Below are 18,716 nucleotides of genomic sequence, written 5' to 3'. Positions count from 1 at the left end.
TCTGAAGATGGTCCAGCATTTGCTGAAGTCTCCATCCTCTTCCCCCAGCTTCCCTCCCTGTGCTGGGTGTACCGCCCCTGGAAGGCTTTTCTGACCACATGGGCAGTATACTGAGAGTAAAACTGCCCCAGAAGCTGACTTCTGATCTACACATGGGGGAATAGCCTGTCTGTCATGGAAGTAAGCAGAGCCCAGCAATAGTAACTAACTTATAGCAGCGGCAGCTTGAAAACGAGTTTTTTTTTTTTTTTGGCTACATTGGGTCTTCGTTGCTGCGCGCAGGCTTTCTCTAGTTGTTGCGAGTGGCCTCTAGAGCGCAGGCTCAGTAGTTGTGGCGCACAGGCTTACTTGCTCCGCGGCATGTGGGATCTTCCTGGACCAGGGCTTGAACCCATGTCCCCTGCACTGGCAGGTGGATTCTTAACCACTGCGCCACCAGGGAAGCCCCGAAAACGAGTTCTTAAAACATAGAATTTCATTAATTTTGTCATTCGTCATTGTTATTTCCTTCTTTCTATATTCTTTATTTTATTAATTTATATTCTTATATTTTCATTTAATTCTTTCATTCTGTAAAATCGAACACTTAGATGAAATAGAAATTAAGCGCAGAAAGAAGGACTGGGAGGAAAAACAAGAACAGATAAAACGTTTAGAGAAACAGAAATCATGTTTAAAAAAAATCTTTTACTGTTATTTACCCTCTTGAGAACTTAATGTACTTTTTCAGTATGAAGATTCATGTCTTCATTCTGGAATATTCTCAGTCATTTTCCCTGTGAGTACTGACTCCCTTTCAGCCTTTCCTTCTGGGAGTTCTATTAGATTATGCTGGGCCTTTCATTCTATTCTGTCTCGCTTGGTTAATCCTTTTGTAGTTTCTACAGCTACATTCTGGGTGATTGCTGCAGATCTGTGTTCAGGTTCCTGGATTTTTTTTCCTCTGCTGTGCTGAATCTTGTATTTAACCTATCCAGTGGATCTTTAATTGCAGTGCACTTTTGTTTGTTTCTAGGAGTTGTTATTTGGTTACTTATCAAATGTGTCTTTTTTTAAATCAAATTTGTATTTTATCAAATCAAATTTTGTCAAAAAAATTTTTGGTTGCTGTATTTGGCTATTGATCAAATTTGTCTGTCCATAATGCTCTATTCTTTCATGATGGTTCCTAATTTTAAAAATCTTTTAAATTACTTTAACACACTTATTTTAGGTCTCTTTCATTTCCTGTTCTTTTATTTCCCATTCTTGCTATGCTAATTCACTGGCTGGTTACAACTGCTGGTCCTCCCTCCAGGTAGTTAATTTCCTTTGAGATTTGTATCTCTTTAACTGTGAACTACCCTGAATGAGTCTTCAACATTTAAAAGAAAAAAGGGTGGGGGGCTTCTAATGAGCCTTGCACTGTGAAAGTATACTTATAGAGTAGTTTTTGCAATTGTTTCGGTTGTCTTCCTAGAGAATCAACATCCAAGGGCCAGTTTTAATCACTTACTCCCCTGATTGGGATTCCTGTAGAGTGCAGGGTAAATTCAGATCCTACACCTTCTCAAGTAGCAAGTCTGGAGGTTTGATTTTTTCTCACAGATGCATGGCTTCTTCGGGGTTTCCTTGGAAGGCGGAAGTAAGTTTTCTAATTCCTTTTTTGATGGAAAAACAACACTTTCAGGCTTCAAGCTTCATGCAGGGAGCAAATGTCCAGCTCTCCTGCTTTACATAGGCCCAAGGTCATGTCTAATAAGGGAGGGTGGGGTGGTGGTGGACATTAGAAGACCAGCCCAGCTCTGAGGACCAGTGTTCAGGCTGAGAACCCTCAGGGTCCCCATGGCATCTACTCCCATGAACTTGTAGGACTCTGAATTCCGCACTTGTTTCTGGCTCCCACGGATTTCCCTTTCTTTCTTTAAAGCTAACTGTGTATTAAAATATATATCTTTGTAACATTTTATCCTACCTTGACATTAAGCCATGCAGTTTATCTTCTGGTTTTCTTATCAGAAGTTTTCAAACAGGGTCCTCTGAGCTGTGGGGGCAGAAGGAAAAGTGACAGTGTTACTGACCCTTCCCCACTCGAAACCCTTCCCTCTACCTTGGTTTAAACAGGCAGCTCTTCTTGTACTCTGCTCTACAAGAGACTAGCAGTGTGACTCTGGCAAGCACTTAATCTCTCTGTGCCTCAGTTTCTCCATCTGTAAAAAGGGAACAATAACAGTGCTGCCTCACAGGACTATTGTGAGGATTAAATGAGATAATATACATGAAGCAGTTATGTTGTGCCTGGTTCAAAATAAACACTCAGTAAGTGATCTTTTTTTTTTTTTTTTTTGGTGGTACGCGGGCCTCTCACTGCTGTGGCCTCTCCCGTTGCGGAGCACAGGCTCCGGACGTGCAGGCTCAGTGGCCATGGCTCACGGGCCCAGCCGCTCCACGGCACGTGGGATCTTCCTAGACCAGAGCACGAACCTGTGTCCCCTGCATCGGCAGGCGGACTCTCAACCACTGCGCCACCAGGGAAGCCCAGTAAGTGATCTTTGAGCTTTGAATTACTGAGCTCCAAGTTATATTTCTTTTTAAAAATGATTCTGAACAAAACAAACAAACAAAAAAACAGTATCTTTTTAGATCTAGATGGGCCTTTCAAAACTATCTAGATATATTCTAGACTGGATACTTTCTAAAAGACCTAGTTTGAAAATTCTTTACTTCTACATCAACACTATAGTAGGAAGGTTAGTTTTAGCCAAGCTTGGAACCTAGCAGGGTGGGCATAAAGATCTCTATTGTTTATGATCATTTTCTTCCAGCCCCCTGACATTCTTTCAACCCCACTTCCCATCCCTTAGCAATTCTATTCTTTTCTTAATGATTTACAATGAACTTGTTGTAACATTTGTACAAGCTTCCTTCTGACTAGAGTCAGCCTTGCTTCACGGTCTCTCAACGTGTGTCACCTGTCCCCAGATTTTTTTGCTAAAATCGCCTAACTATAATGCCATTTAATGGTCTAACTTTACATATATGGTAACCTCTTCTACATTTCCCACGGAAGTGGGGACTATGTAGTTTCAAGGAAAAGACAGGGTTAAGGGAAGGGCTTTGCTTTGTTTCATGAAAGAAGGTGATTTGGGGAGGGGCACTTTCATTCCTGCTTTGATCTACTCAGCAATTGTTCAGCTCAGTTCTGCACTCATGAACCAGTAACAGCTTTTCTTACTTGGGAGCATGATACATTATGAACCAACGAGATGATGAGTCAGGGTTCAGCCATGAGCAATGTGGGTTGATGGTCTTCCACCACATCCCAGTGTGAAGCGCAGAAAGTGGCAGTTCTATGGCCTTAATTCAGGTGCAAGAACTCTATCATCTTCAGTGACAAGGTGAGATGCTCTCTTTGGGTCCAGGGAAGAGACAGGAAATCAGAGTACGCCTGCTTCTCTGCAGGTTGCTCATATTGATATAACATCTGCATAACAGCTATGTTCCTAGTATCATCTGAAGGTCCAAGCCCTTCAAGGTCAATAGGGTCTTTTTAAGTGAATAGAGTTGTTCCAGTGCTACCAAAAATTTGGAGCTATGGTCACAGTTGAGTTGGTGACCTGGATAATAGTTGATGGGTACAATTGGTATGAAACATCCAGGGCTACACAGAGCATGTTGTCAAATGTCCAGTGGAAGTAGAGAGAATATTAAGCCAGGTGCATCCAACCTCTTAATGCTACTGTGGTTTGAAGATATAATGTGGTTGAGAGTAGGATAGAAGTCTCAGTATCAGAAGGTTGTGATTATTTGAATGGAAGGCTGGTGACCACATCAGCTTACCATGGAGTGTCTCAGCTTACAGCACAGTCTAAGCAGCAAGTCTGACATTCTAATACTCAGAGAGGGTGGTCAGAGCCAGTCCTGGAATGTTGTAGATATCATGTCAAAGGCAGGACAGCAGGGAAAGTATGGGCTCTTTCTTCCCAGTCTTTTAAAGGGCCAAAGCCTGACACTTTCTTCAGAAGGCCAATAGCTGCCTCATTGCCAAAATAAATCAGGGCCTCCTTGGTCAAAAGCAAGGCTATGTTTCCATCACTGTAAGTTAACTTATATATATGATGTGAAGTAATGACCCAACTTCATTCTTTTGCATGTGGCCATACAGTTGTCCCAGCACCATTTGGTGAAAGAGTATTCTTTCCTCCATTGATTTGGCACCTTTGTGGAAAATCAATTGATCATAGGTACATGAGTTTATTTCTAGACTCTCAATTCTATTACAATGATGTATCCTTAGATAGTACCACACTGTCATAATTTCCATTGCTTTTTAATAACTTTTGAAACTGTGAGTTCTTCAACTTTGTTATAGCCAATAGCTTTGGCTATTCTGGCTCCCTAAAGTCTCCATATGAACTTTAATATTAGCTTGTCAATTTCTATTAAAAAAGAGAGCTTCTGGGCTTTTGATAGGGATTGCATTGAATCTGCAGATTAATTTGGGGGTATTGCCATTTTAACAGTATTAAGTCTTCCAAATCCATGAACATGAGATGTTTTTCCATTTATTTATATCTTTAATTTCTTTCAACAATGTTTTGTAGTTCCCAGAGTATAAGTTTTGCATTCTTTTGTTAAATATATTTCTAAGTGCTTTATTATTTTGGGGGCTTTGGTAAATCGTTTTCTTAATTTCATCTTTGGATTGTTCCTTGCTAGTGTATTGAAAACAACTGATTTTTGTACATTGTTTTTATATCCTGCAAACTTACTAACCTTGTTATTAGTTCTAATAGTTTTTAAAATTGGATTCCTTATGACTCCACTTATTGTCACCTGACACTAGAGATAGTTTTACTTCCTTTCTAACCTGAATGCCTTTTATTTCATTTTTTTGGCCCCAGTTTCCTTTAAATCTTGCGATCTTCCGACCTCACTCATCACCTGGGGGTGAAAAGGGCAGTCCAGTGTCAGCTCTGTATCCTCAGGTGCTCTCTCTCTTTCTGCTGTCCCCCTCTCAGTCTGGGCTGTAGCCCCTGGCCTTGAAGGCGAGGGGGCTAATAGGCGCAGGTGAGAGCAGCAAGGAGGAGGAGGCAGAGAGGACGCGGGAGCCGGGTCCGTCCGCTCCTGGGACCCGACTGCCGGGCAGAAGCAGGGCTGGCAGCGCCTGCTCGCGCGCACCCCGACTATTGCAGCCCAGCGGCTCGGGAGCCCAAAGGGGGTGTGGACCACAGGGAGGCAAGGCGTGGGCAGAGCGCGGGGCGCCCGGCTCCGCTGGGCAGGGCGTCCCCACCCGGGCGCCGCGAGCAGCGACCCGCCCCAGGACCCACCTCTCGGCCAGCGTCGGGAGCCAGAGGCCCCTGCCCGGGCCCCTGCGACCGGTTCATGAATCCTGGTCCTCGTCTGGGGTCTCGAATTCCAAGGCGAGCAAAGCGAAATAGGAGAGCTCGACATCCATGATGCCGGCTCTCGGGGTGGCTGCGCAGGGGGCGCGGCCGCTCGCTGCTGCCACCTGCTGGACGCGTCGGCGCGTGTCCAGGCCCCGCCCCGCCCGGGCTTCTCCCTGGGTGCTGGGCTGTGAAGGGGGACGGATGGTCCATTGTGTCCTGCGGCCAACAAGGGGGTGCTTGAGCGCTGTTTCCCTTCCTTGATTCTGGGGTCTAAGGACCAGACCATGATAGGAAAATAGACCCTTCATGGGGAGGGTCTGTGAAGAAAGGATTGGCTTTGCAGGAAGACAGTGTTCACTTCCAACTCTGCTTCTCACCAGCTGGGTGTAGTCTGGTCTTGAGCAGGTGACTGCTGTCTCTGCCTCTTCGTCCCCAAGTGTAGAAGGTGGCGACTGGACACGTGGATAAGAGATTAGGGGTTCCTCCAGTCTGCTAACTTCTGTCCCTGCCTCCCCCTTCATACCCCTTATCACTGACTCATTTGTTACAGTTATTTATCATCTCTTTCCCGAGAATGTTAGCTCCATGAAAGAATAGATGTGTCTGCTAACTTTACCACTGTACTTACGTTCCCTCCTAAACCTATATTAGTGAATGCCCACCCCATAGTTGGTGCTTAATTAATATTTGTTGAATGAAACCCCCAGGTCATCTTCAATATTTCTTCCACTCTCCATACTTCAGGGTTCTATAAATGTAGATTGTATTATTCTTTGCTAAAGTATTAATTAGGAAAACTCCATGGTGCCCTGGTCAAGAGCCCAGCACTGGATTCATCCTGTCAGGCTCTGAATCAGGGCTCCATCACTTGCCAGATGTGTGTCCTTTGGAAATTTACTCAGCCTCCCAGGATCTCAAATTCTTCATCTGTAGATGGAGATAATGACTGTACCTGCCTGACTGGGTGATTGTGCTGTGTCAAACAAGTAAACTCATTGAAATACTTAGTATAGTGCATCCACATGAAGCCCTCAATATACGTTAACTATCACTATCACTGTTTACTTGCACCCATCCGGTTGGAAGTGAACCGGTGACCAGCCCACCATCTCTCTTTCTCCTTGGGCGGCCTGCTAGACCTTTCCCCCATCCATTCCTGTCTGTTTGCATTTCCCTGCCTGGGAATGGGTGGTGAGCTCTGCTGCCATGGGGATTTCAGGGTGTGGTCCTTCCTCTGGGCCAATTACGTTGCCAAATGAGGCTGGCTTGTGTCCCTGTTTCCATCTCCTTGCAGTGTAGTACTCAGGCAGGGACCAGGCAAAGAGGAGCAAGCTTCTGGTTGCTTCCCTTCTCAGTCTCCGGCCCTTCTCATGCAATTGCAGTAAGAATCTAACTCTGTCTCTTTATTTCACAGGCTTGTAAGTATCTGAATCAAAGTGCTTTCAAAGCAGCATAAATTCATATATAAAGGTGCTATGGTCCTGAGTCCTTTCTCTCTATTCCAGGCTGAGATTAACTTCCTTCTCTAGGACTAAACATTTTCCCCAGTTGGGTGAACTCAGCTTAATGAAACACCCCAATGCTTCCCAGAACCTCACAATTAACAAAATACTTCCAGGGATCTTTCTGATTTTCTCCTCCCAACCACTCTGTAAAGCCCACAAGGCAGGTGTTACATTTGATAGCTAAGGAGCCCCACCCTTGGATAGCAGCTCAGCCTCTCAGCCTCATACCGGGGCAGGGGGAGCTCCAGATTTGAATGTGGGAACCCACACCTCTTTGTCTAGGGTACTTTCCACCTTACCCAGCTGGCTGTGATGAATTAGACTGCTGAAACTTGGACCATTTAAAAACCTCAAATAACTTCTAGTGGGAAAACAATCTTCTTTTCCCTGCATAACTATGAAGACATGAAGAAAGGGGTCAATAGAAATTAGATGGTACTACCCCCATGAGGATGTCCACATCAATTGGTGGCCACTGGGAAGGGGTAAGAGGAAGCCTGCGCTGGGTTTCTCCATGGGGCTCGGCTGGGAAAGTTGTCAGAAGACCTGTATCTTGGTTCATTCCCTGCAAGGGAATGGAATCAAGACCTGGGAGCAGAGGATTGCTTTGTTTAGAAGTTTGTTTTGAACTTTGTTTTGATTCCAAGAAGGGTGATGAACAAGTCTCATCCAGAAACAATAAAATATTCCTAGATGTTGGAAAACCACCTGGTGAAACCTTTGGGACACACTTCTACCTTTAACAAGGGGAAAGAGGAAACGTCTCTGGGCCAGCTTCACCCATGGCTGCCGCCTCACCCTTCACAAGCTGCTGCCTGGGCTGCCCTCATTAAGGCTCTCTACTCCACAGAGAGCTCCTATCATTCCTTCTTGAGGGGTCCTGCGACAAGTCAGGTGAAACAGGCCAAGTCAGAGTTGTCATTCTCACAATGTGGGATGATTCCAGTGCTGAGAGTGAAGCAGTAAGCAAATTAATGTATGGGATAATATATATGATCCTATTTAGTAATGTTTATATATATATAATGTGTAAATTATATATATATATATATACACACACACACATATATATAATCTTTCTCACAGAAATGGGATCATATAGGCACTTCCCTGGTGGTCCAGTGAGTTAAGACTCCACACTCCCAATGCAGGGGGCCCGGGTTCGATCCCTGGTCAGGGAACTAAGATCCCACGTGCATGCTGCAACTAAGAAGCCCTCATGACACAACTAAGAATCCTGCATGCCACAATGAAGATCCAGCATGCCACAGCTAAGACCTGGTGCAGCAAAAATAAATAAATAAATAAAATATTAAAAAAAAAAAAAGAAATGGGATCATATATACGAGTGTCTGGAATGCAGAGCCAGAGGTCTGGAAGGATGCTCCAAATTGCCAGTGGTTGCCTCCAGAGAGGGGACTGAGCTTTGGTTAGGGGTGAATTTGTTTGAAAGGGGACTCACATTTTTACTCCATATACAGTTTGAGCTTTTCCATGCATATATTACTACCGTAATGATGCCATTTTAAGCAGAATACCCGGCTTTCCTGCAGGATGGTGCTTGCCTCACCCCTCTCTGCAGGGGCTCCTTCTTGTCCTGCACCTTTATAAACACCTCCGAAATTTCCCTCTGCAACCTCCACCTTTCAGCTCTCCCTCTCCCTGAATCCTCCTGAACTGCTGGACATTCTTCTTAGGACCTTGTGGCAAGCCTGTTTTTTTTGGGTTTTTTTGCGGTACGCGGGCCTCTCACTGTTGTGGCCTCTCCCGTTGCGGAGCACAGGCTCTGGACACGCAGGCTCAGCGGCCATGGCTCACGGGCCCAGCTGCTCCGCGGCATGTGGGACCTTCCCGGACCGGGGCACGAACCCGCGTCCCCTGCGTCGGCAGGCGGACTCTCAACCACTGCGCCACCAGGGAAGCCAAGCCTGTTCTTATATCCCTTTCCACCCATCTTGGCCTCTTCATCCAGCCGGACTCTAGGGCACCCATTTTGGTGACTCACCAGCCACTGATTCTCTCACCCAGTGTCTCCCTGCCACACCCGCTTTGCCAGCTGGGAACTGTCTGCTGTCCCTCCTTTGTTTCAAGGCTACTGGAAGAAAGACATAAGCTCCCATGACTGGCCCCCTGCAAACTCCTAATAGCCAGCCCAGCCCATCCCTCACTGTGCCCAGCAATCCTCTTATTCCTTTCTAATCAGCTTATTACACTGCCCCACGTACCCTTCCCCGCCTTCTCCCTGTTTATATTGTGGCCTTACCTGTGGCCTACCCCAAATGCCCACCTCCTTTCTCCACATTCTTGACGCCTTCACACATCACATTCTCCAGCTGGCCCACCTCAGAAGAACCCTGTCTCAAGACAGGCTCTGTGGGTACACCCTCAGGTCCACGCCGGTTTCCCTCCCTCTGGACCCTTCCACATCAGCATTCTTCTCCTTTTTGCATCTCTAGTCTATTCCTCTCTGGTTCATATTGGTGTGATGCAGAGCTTTATCCTGGCTTCTAATAGTTTCTTTTCCCCCAGTGACCGAGGAAACAAGGCATGCGTGGTGAGTGCGGTGGGTCTCCCTAAATTCTCACCTATCACCACTGGCCCACTCCTGTCCCAATTCTGGGAAGCTTTCGGGGTTGACAGCTCCCAGGTGAGTCCTTCTTTGGGGCTTACCTAGAACTGAAGGGTGCCATCTCCACCTTGTGCCCCCTTCTGGGGCAGCCTGCCCTCAATGACTGGTTTCTACAGGAATGTAACCAGTCCAGTGACTGGTTGTTACTGGGCACCCTTGCCCCAGTTAAGGACAAATCTGAAGGGCCATGCCTACTCCCTGTATGAACCAGTGGAGGACATTGTTGGGTCTGCATTGCAGCCCACTCCTCCTTCTGCCCAGTCCTGTTTCCCTCATCCCCTTTCTGTATGGATTGTGTGAACCTGTCTCCACAAGCTTCCTGCCTGCAAATCGTCCAGAGTCTGCTTCACAGGAACTGACTTTTTTTTTTTTTTTTTTTTTCGGTACGTGAGCCTCTCACTGATGTGACCTCTCCCGTTGCGGAGCACGGGCTCCGGACGCGCAGGCCTAGCGGCCATGGCTCACGGGCCCAGCTGCTCCGTGGCATGTGGGATCTTCCCGGACCGGGGCACGAACCCATGTCCCCTGCATCGGCAGGTGGACTCTCAACCACTGTGTCACCAGGGAAGCCCAGGAACTGACTTCTATAGCAGGCTTTTCAAATTTGGGGAGAAATCTTGAACATGGGTGAGAAAGATCAATAGACTGATTTCATCTGCTTGGAATATAGAGGCCAGTCTGAGAAGATAAACCTCCTTGAATCATTGTAAACTTTTGGATTCTGTAGCTTAAAAAATTCAGTTGTACAAATAAGATGTGAGAGATTTTGGCATTTATTTTAAAAAGAACTAAGGGATTCCTTAATTCTTTAGTTCATTCATTCATTCACACAGGAGAGTCTATTCTGTGCTAGGCACTGTGCTGCACAGTGGGCACGAGGCAGCAGATACGTGAGGAGGGAGACGATAAGCAAAACGCCCAGACTTACGATTACAATCTGTGAGGCAAATAAACAAGGGGCAGAAATAGAGAATAAAAGGGGGTTAGCTCTCAGAACAGGTGACATTAAATGTAAGACTGACAAGGGGCCTGCACCATTTTCAAGTGGATGGATGCTTGGGCCGTCAGAGGTAAGGAACTCAGGGGTCTGCAGGATCAATGCTTCCATGCTCTGCTAAGTGGAGGCCTCCAGTCATTGGAAGAACGGTTACAGGGGATTTGCTCATGGCCTTGCTGTTCAAGGTGTGGTCCAAGGACCAGCACACAGGTGGCACACCATGCTCCCAACAGAGTTTCCCATGCCTTCCTAGACCCAGGATAAGGATCTGCATTTTACCAGTTTCCAGGTGTATTCATTTCCTAGGCCTGCTGTAACAAATTACAAACTTGGTGGTTTAAAACAACTCAAATTTCTTATCTTAAAGTTCTGATGTGAGAAGTCTGAAGTGGGTCTTACTGGGCTAAATAAAATCAAGGTGTTGCCTGAGCTGCGTTCCTTTTGGAAGTTCTAGGCAAGAATCCATTCCTTGCTTTTTCCAGCTTTTAGAGGTTTCCCACATTCCTTGGCTCATGGTCCCTTCTTCCATCTAAAACCAGCATTATAGTAGCATCTTTAAATGACTTCCTCTGATTCTAACCTCTGCTTCTAGTTCTGCCATCACATCTGCTTCTGACTCTGACCCTCCTACCTCCCACTTATAAAGATCCATGTGATTACATCTGGATAATCCAAATCTCCGCTTCTCAAATTCCATAACTTAAATCATATCCAACGAAGTCTGTTTAGTTGGGAAAGGTAACATTATTCACGGGTTCTGGGGGTTAGGGCATCTTTGGGGGCCATTGTTCTGTCTACCACACCACATAATTCACATCCATGTTAAAGTCTGTGAAGCCCTGGCCACCCTATTTAAATGGTTTTTCTTTCCTACTTTCCCTGGGTGCTCACGTATTGTTGAAACCTTTAGGTTATAATGCATGTATGATAAACTTGTTTTGCTTGTTTTCTTGACCCCTGTACATATGTGGTTCTGTGTAGGTTAAAATAATTCTGATCTTTATTATTAGACAGGGGTCTAATTGACGAAGTTGTTGGTTCATGTCTTCCTGGATGTCTTAAGTGGTGAAAGCTACTCTATGTGCTGGTGCTGGCTGGAATGTTTGAGAAAATCCATCTCTGCCAATTACTAATAGTAAGACCTTGGAGAAGTCATCTGACCTCTCAGACAACACTTATATTACTTGCAAAATGACAGGTCCAACCCCTATGTCACAGATATGGTGTGAGGATGAGGTGGGATGGAGGAATTTGTCAATAGGGAACTCCTGTACAATTGTAAGTTGTTATTTGGTTATTTGTGGACCTTGAGGAATAAAAGCGACGCTCTCAGATTCTTTTCACAGTGTGATGCCCCTGCGTGTGCTGCCTTCTTGTGCTTAAGGCTTTTAATTAACTTTGGTGTGGATCAGAAGGAAGGAAATATACATCCCTGAAATACATACCTACCTGCCCTTCATCCCTGTGAAAGAAATCTCTGGGGTATTATTTGCCAAAATCTGGATGCACAGTAGAATCACGTGGACTGGATCTAAAAGAAGACCTCCAATCACACCACGTCCAGAGATAATGATACCTAGAGGTTGGACAAGATCTAGGCATCTGAATTTTTTTTTAACATCTTTATTGGGGTCTAATTGCTTTACAATGGTGTGTTAGTTTCTGCTTTAAAACAAAGTGAATCAGCTATACATATACATATATCCCCATATCTCCTCCCTCTTGCGTCTCCCTCCCACCCTCCTTATCCCACCCCTCTAGGTGGTCACAAAGCACTGAGCTGATCTCCCTGTGCTATGAGGCTGCTTCCCACTAGCTACCTATTTTACATTTGGTAGTATATATAAGTCCATGCCACTCTCTCACTTCGTCCCAGCTTACCCTACCCCCTCCCTGTGTCAAGTCCATTCTCTACGTCTGCATCTTTATTCCTGTCCTGCCCCTAGGTTCTTCAGAACCTTTTTTTTTAGATTCCATACATATGTGTTAGCATACGGTGTTTGTTTTTCTCCTTCTGACTTCCTTCACTCTGTATGACAGACTCTAAGTCCATCCACCTCACTACAAATAACTCAATTTCATTTCTTTTTATGGCTGAGTAATATTCCATTGTATATATGTGCCACATCTTTTTTATCCATCCATCTGTCGATGGACAATTAGGTTGCTTCCATGTCCTGGCTATTGTAAATGGAGCTGCAATGAACATTGTGGTACATGACTCTTTTTTTTTTTTTTGCAGTACACGGGCCCCTCACCGTGGTGGCCTCTCCCGTTGTGGAGCACAGGCTCCGAACGCGCAGTCTCAGCAGCCATGGCTCACGGGCCCAGCCGCTCCGCGGCATGTGGGATCTTCCCAGACCGAGGCATGAAACCGTGTCCCCTGCATCGTTAGGCGGGCTCTCAACCAGTGCGCCACCAGGGAAGCCCCATGACTCTTTTTGAATTATGGTTTTCTCAGGGTATATGCCCAGTAGTGGGATTGCTGGGTCGTAAGGTGGTTCTATTTTTAGTTTTTTAAGGAACCTCCATACTGTTCTCCATAGTGGCCGTATCAATTTACATTCCCACCAACAGTGCAAGAGGGTTCCCTTTTCTCCACACCCTCTCCAGCATTTATTGTTTGCTGATTTTTTCATGATGGTCATTCTGACCGGTGTGAGGCGACACCTCATTGTAGTTTTGATTTGCATTTCTCCAATGGTTAGTGATGTTGAGCATCCTTTCATGTGTTTGTTAGCCATCTGTATACCTTCTTTGGAGAAATGTCTATTTAGGTCTTCTGCCCATTTTTGGATTGGGTTGTTTTTTTGATATTGAGCTGCATGAGCTGCTTGTAAATTCTGGAGATTAATCCTTTTGTGAGTTGCATCATTTGCAAATATTTTCTCCCATTCTGAGCGTTGTCTTTTCGTCTTGTTTATGGATTCCTTTGCTGGGCAAAAGCTTTTAAGTTTCATTAGGTCCCATTTGTTTATTTTCGTTTTTATTTGCATTTCTCTAGGAGGTGGATCAAAAAGGATCTTGCTGTGATTTATGTCATAGAGTGTTCTAGGCATCTGAATTTTGATAAATCTCTCCAAGTGAATAGAATATGAGCTGTCTCCTGACTCAGTAGGATGATGTAAGCTTGGGATCCTTTAATAGAAGTACAGTAAGTAAAACAAAGGAGGGGACAGTGCCTCGGAGCTATATACAGAATACAAAGCTGTACTGGCCAACTGGATGGAGATCTGGACACCCCACTTCCAGAGGAACTTGGACAAAGTCTTCACTGGAGCAAGACATGAATGGTGTGGGGACTCAAAACTACATTACATAAGGAAGAGGGGAAAGAACTTAAGGTAAAATGGCTGACTCATCCAATGTCACCCAATGAAATTTATCAATGAAAACACCAGAAAAGAAAGAAAGATGGAGAGAGACAGACAGACACATTTCCTTTTGCTTTAAAAATATTTACTAGGTCACAAAGCCAAATATCATAATGATAAAAATAGTTAAGCATGAGATTTTGGTTTTTTTTCCTTAAGTAAACAGCTTGTAAAATTCCTGTCTGTTGAAAATGTTAGCCAATGTAGGAGTAAGGACTGGAATGCAACTAGGGTGGCCTAGGCTGGATGCCTTTGCCCGAAGTAACCAAAAGGAACCTTTCTGATTTTCTCTGAGGACAGGCAGATCTGGTTTTACTTGGAACTGAAATTTTGTCTCTGTCACAGCTGACAGGCACATTTTGCTCACCTAGGATGTCCCTTTATCCTCAGAGTCCTGCCAGCTCCAGATGCATGGAGAAAATGCCTAAGACTAGTAGAACAATGCACACACACACACACACACACACACACACACACGCAAGATGTGCACACGTGAAAAACAAACATCTATAAACACCTGTATTCTCACAACCACTTTTGAGGGAGAATTTTTTTGTTACCTCCATTTAATTATTATTATTATTGCTGTTTACAAAGTTAGAAACATGCCAAAGAGCATACAGCTTGAAAATGGCAGAGCCAGGATTTGAACTTAGGTTGTCTGACCACAAATCTAATGCCCAAGTTGATTGCTGAGACCACAGGGTGGTGGTAACATTTCCGTTAACTTATTGGCCAATAGCTTGTCTTGCCGATTCTTCTGCCCAGAGAAGACAAGCCCCAGGGCTGGGAGGTGCTCAGGTGGGGAAGGGCATGCCCTTCTGTGTATCCATAAAACCGACTGTGCAGTCGGCTCTCAGGTAGACTATCTGAGTAGAGATGTAGCACCTTCAAGAAAAGAAGAGGGTTCCTCTGCTATTAGTCATGGATCCCAGCCCCATTAAGGCCCTTAAACAGGTTGCTGGTCAGGTGGAGGCACTAGGTCAGGGGAGGAGGGTGTAAGGCCCTGTCTGTAAGACTACATTCCCAGAAAACAGCGTAGTTATTTTCACGGCATCAGCCCCAGAAGATGATCCGTGGATTAAAAAGTTGCCTCTTCTGGGAGCTAAAATCAGCTACAGGCAGTGCTCTCTGAAGACCATCAAGAAACTGTGAGGAGTTTCAGGGCTTTCTCTTACTGGAATACGCCTTCTTACTTCGAAGATGCTGCAGACATTGTGTCTGGCATTCTCCAGTTGATATCGTCCTTCTATGATGCTCAGTACGAGAGACCATCCCTCAAGTCAGATCCAGAGTGCTAACAGCTTGAAAGTCACCCTCTCACGACCACCCCTGACACAGTGTGCTTACCTATGCCTCTCTCCTCCTCCTCTTCTTATTCCACCTTCTTCTCTTTGTTCCTATGTTTTGTATTTATTATGACATCACCATGAAACATTCTAGCTGAAAAACTTGTCATAACACAGAAGTACGTAAATAAAAAGACATCATGTTCCTTTTCCCCTACTCCCATTCCACCCCCTCACCGGGCTACAGGAGGCCGGGATGCTGTCTGCCCTGCTCACTGCTGATCCCTCATCCAGCCCAGTGAGGGGCACAGGGAGGGCACTCGATGCGCATCTGTGGAATGAATGAACAAATGGCCATCATCAGGCAATGTGAGCCTTTCCTATACATCCGAAGTCACATATATAGTGTGCTTCTGTACATAAATGGGACCACACCGTATGTGCTATATACAGGTTTCTTCAGTCTTTGCCTCAGAGTATGTCTTAGAGGTCTTCCCTTGACTCTCTATCTAGACCTGCTTCATGCTTTTTCACTGCTGACTAAATGCACCATCATATTTGCCCACCTCCAAACTGATGGGCATTTAGGTTCCTTGCATTTCTCACTATTTCCAGCCATGCTGCTGCACAGGCTGTGGGTGCCCAGGTGCCCAGGAAAGACACCTGAGGTGGACTCGCTGGATGGAAGGGCTCCCCCTTGCTCTCCCATTCCCTGAAAACCTGACTTCCTCTTCAAGATAAGCTGGACTGAGGAGAAATTCTCTTCCCTGGGAGTGGTGGGGAGTGTCAGACCTTGGGCTTGTACTTGGCAAACATACACACACACCCCATCCTATCCCAGCCTGCTCACTAGGGAACCTACTTTTAAAACATGAACTGATTAATTTGTCGTGTTTTGTGGAAGCATGCTGAACTGAGAGTCCTGAGTGTTTGAGGTCTGAGGGAGGCTTTGCCACAAAATTGCCTAAAAGTGTTGAACGAATGACTTAGTCTTTATGGGGCTCGGTTTCTTTTTTGCGGTACGCGGGCCTCTTACCGTTGTGGCCTCTCCCGTTGCGGAGCTCTGGACGCGCAGTCTCAGTGGCCATGGCTCACGGGCCCAGCCGCTCCGCGGCATGTGGGATCTTCCCGGATCAGGGCACAAACCCGTGTCCCCTGCATCGGCAGGCGGACTCTCAACCACTGCGCCACCAGGGAAGCCCTAGGGCTCAGTTTCTTTATCTTTAACTGGGGTTGGGGAGTGGACACGTTACTGTAAGGACACTTTCATGGCTCACCTTCCAGGGTGAGGCATCGGTTGCCTGCCCTTGACCCCAGGTTGGATGTGGGAGCCAAGAAACAGGAAACTGACGCTTTGGAAAGAGCAGTCAGCAGTCCTGGGTGAGGTCAGAGCTGGCAGCGCGGTGACCTCTGCCCCGGTCAGCAGGTCAGCAGCCAGGCCTCCTCCCTGAGCTGCTGGGCTAGTTCCTCAGCTGACCCCTGGCAAGGGCTCACTTTCACCCCTTGCAGAGGAAAGTCTGGGCGTCACCTCGCCCGTGGTGTGGTGACCTATCTGCACCTGTGACGGCCGCGTGTCTACACCGCACAGACGCGGATCAGTCTTCCTGGCAGAGCTTCGGGCACTGACCAGAGTGGTGAGGACCAGGGCCCCGCAGTTCCCCTCCTGGGCTCAAGCCCTGAGTCTGCTGTGCCCAGTGAGCGGGTGAGCTGGGGTGAGTCACCCAGACTCTTAGTTTGCTGATCTTTAAGGAGGGGGTGAAGATTAAATGTGGACTTTTCACAGGAACATGAAAGAGCTCAGTAAGCATTTATTATTATTAATGTACACAACAAAAATAGCCTTTAAAGTAAGGTGACCAGTAATGTTCAATGAATAAACAGATAAGCGAATGAACCAGAAGTTAAGAGGCTTACATCTCGGCTCCCTCCATCAGTCCTTCGGCTCATTCAAACGGAATGACTTTTTCCTAAACTTGTCCCCAGTGCCAATCGTAGTACCTTTGCTAATGGCTTTTCCTCGGTCTGGGATTCTCTTCCCACCTATGTCTGCCTGTCAAAATTCCATCCTTCAAGGCCCCCGGTCACACCTCCTCCATGAAGCTTTCTTTGCTGTTCTCATTAGGACATGCTAACCTTCTCCTTATGTCTCCAGTATATCTCTGTATACTGATGATTCCAGTAGAGGCCTTTCCCCTGAACTCCAGACTTGTGTATCCTACTGCCTGTTCAATGTCCTCAAGCCGATGGAGAATAGACTTCTTATACTCAACCTGTTCACCCAACCACTCAGCCAAGCTTGCTCCCCCTGTGGGACCCCCCATCTCAGGTCATGGCTATCCTGCTCCTTGTAGGTGCTGAGGCCCAAACATGGGGAGCCATCCTTCACTCCTCCTTCTCTCACAGCCTGCATCTCATTCACAGGCAGTTCTGCCTCTACCTTCAAAATACGCCGGAATATTGCCACATCTCACTACTTCCACTGCTACCACCCTGGCCCATGCCACCCTTTCCTCTTGCTTGGATTATTGCAGTAGCCTATGATAGCTCCTCTGATTCTTTCAGATTGTAAGTCACATCATTCTTCTGCTCAAAACTCTGCAATGGCTGCCATTTCACTCAGAGTGAAAGCCAACCTCCTTAAAGTGGTCCAGTAAACCCTGCATCTTCAGGATGCTGTTACCCCTCCCCTTGTACTGGATAATCTTCAGTTATCCTCTGGAATCACCTCTCCACCCTTCTCTCCCCTGCTCTGTGCCCCCCGGGAGGCTGGCCTCTACAGGGCTCCTCAACTCAGCTCTCTCAGCCTTTGGCTTCCAGTTGTGTTCAGTCAATGGAAGATGGGAGGTGAGCGGATGGAGTATTTATTCCTCTGCCCCCTGTGCACATATGGCCTTGGCTAGGCCACAGCTGTGTTCCACTATTAATAACACAGCTCCTGTCATTAGTCCTGGCCTGCATCCAGCTCTTGCTAGATTCCAACAGCCATTCTCTTGTCCCGTCAGGCTTCCCTTCAGGATGTTAATGGCTTTTTAGTCTTCCTAACCCTGGGGTGCCTCACCATCCTTGCTGGTTTTCTTTAACCCTGCCCACACTGTTGTAAATAGCTTCTTCTTTAAACTCTCTTCAGTTACTCCTTCGGGGGTACCCTCTGCTTCCTGCCCCGTTTTCACTCTGCTCAGGTTGCGCCCTCCCTTGCCCTCCCTCCAGCACGCCCGCACGCCCCTGCCTCGGGGCCTCGGCGCTGGTACTTCCCTTTTCCTGGCAGGCTCTTCTCCTGGATGCCCATGATACCCTCTGTCCCCCAGGTCACGCAGCTGTCACCTTCTCAGTGACAACTCTCTCTCCGCCCTTTTGAACACTGCAGCCTCTCTACTCTGGCAGTTCCATTCCTTTTTTCTGTATCATTTTCCATCTTTTTAACACACTGCACAAGTTACTTATTTACTGTTTCTTGTCTTTCTCCCCTCACTAGAATGTAAGCTACACAAGGGAGAGTCTTTTGTCTGTTTTGTTCACTGCTGTATCCTCACAACTTAGATCAATGCCTAGGTAT

At 46.3% G+C, this 18,716-nt stretch overlaps 1 protein-coding gene across 1 annotated transcript in view; it reads right to left on the bottom strand.

Annotated features, from left to right (window-relative positions):
- Positions 1-5,465, bottom strand: part of ABLIM3 (actin binding LIM protein family member 3) — a 177,500-nt gene extending 172,035 nt beyond the window's left edge. Inside the window, exons 1-2 of the mRNA XM_060296422.1 lie at positions 5,310-5,465; positions 1,955-2,023 (exon numbers count right to left, since the gene is read on the bottom strand). The gene's annotated coding sequence lies outside the window, so the exon portion shown is untranslated. The remainder of the gene's footprint in view (positions 1-1,954; positions 2,024-5,309) is intronic.
- Between the last annotated feature and the right edge of the window lie 13,251 nt (positions 5,466-18,716).

This window comes from Globicephala melas, chromosome 3, assembly GCF_963455315.2.
Source record: "Globicephala melas chromosome 3, mGloMel1.2, whole genome shotgun sequence".
NCBI lineage: Eukaryota > Metazoa > Chordata > Mammalia > Artiodactyla > Delphinidae > Globicephala > Globicephala melas.
This window is presented reverse-complemented; position numbering and strand designations above follow the sequence as displayed.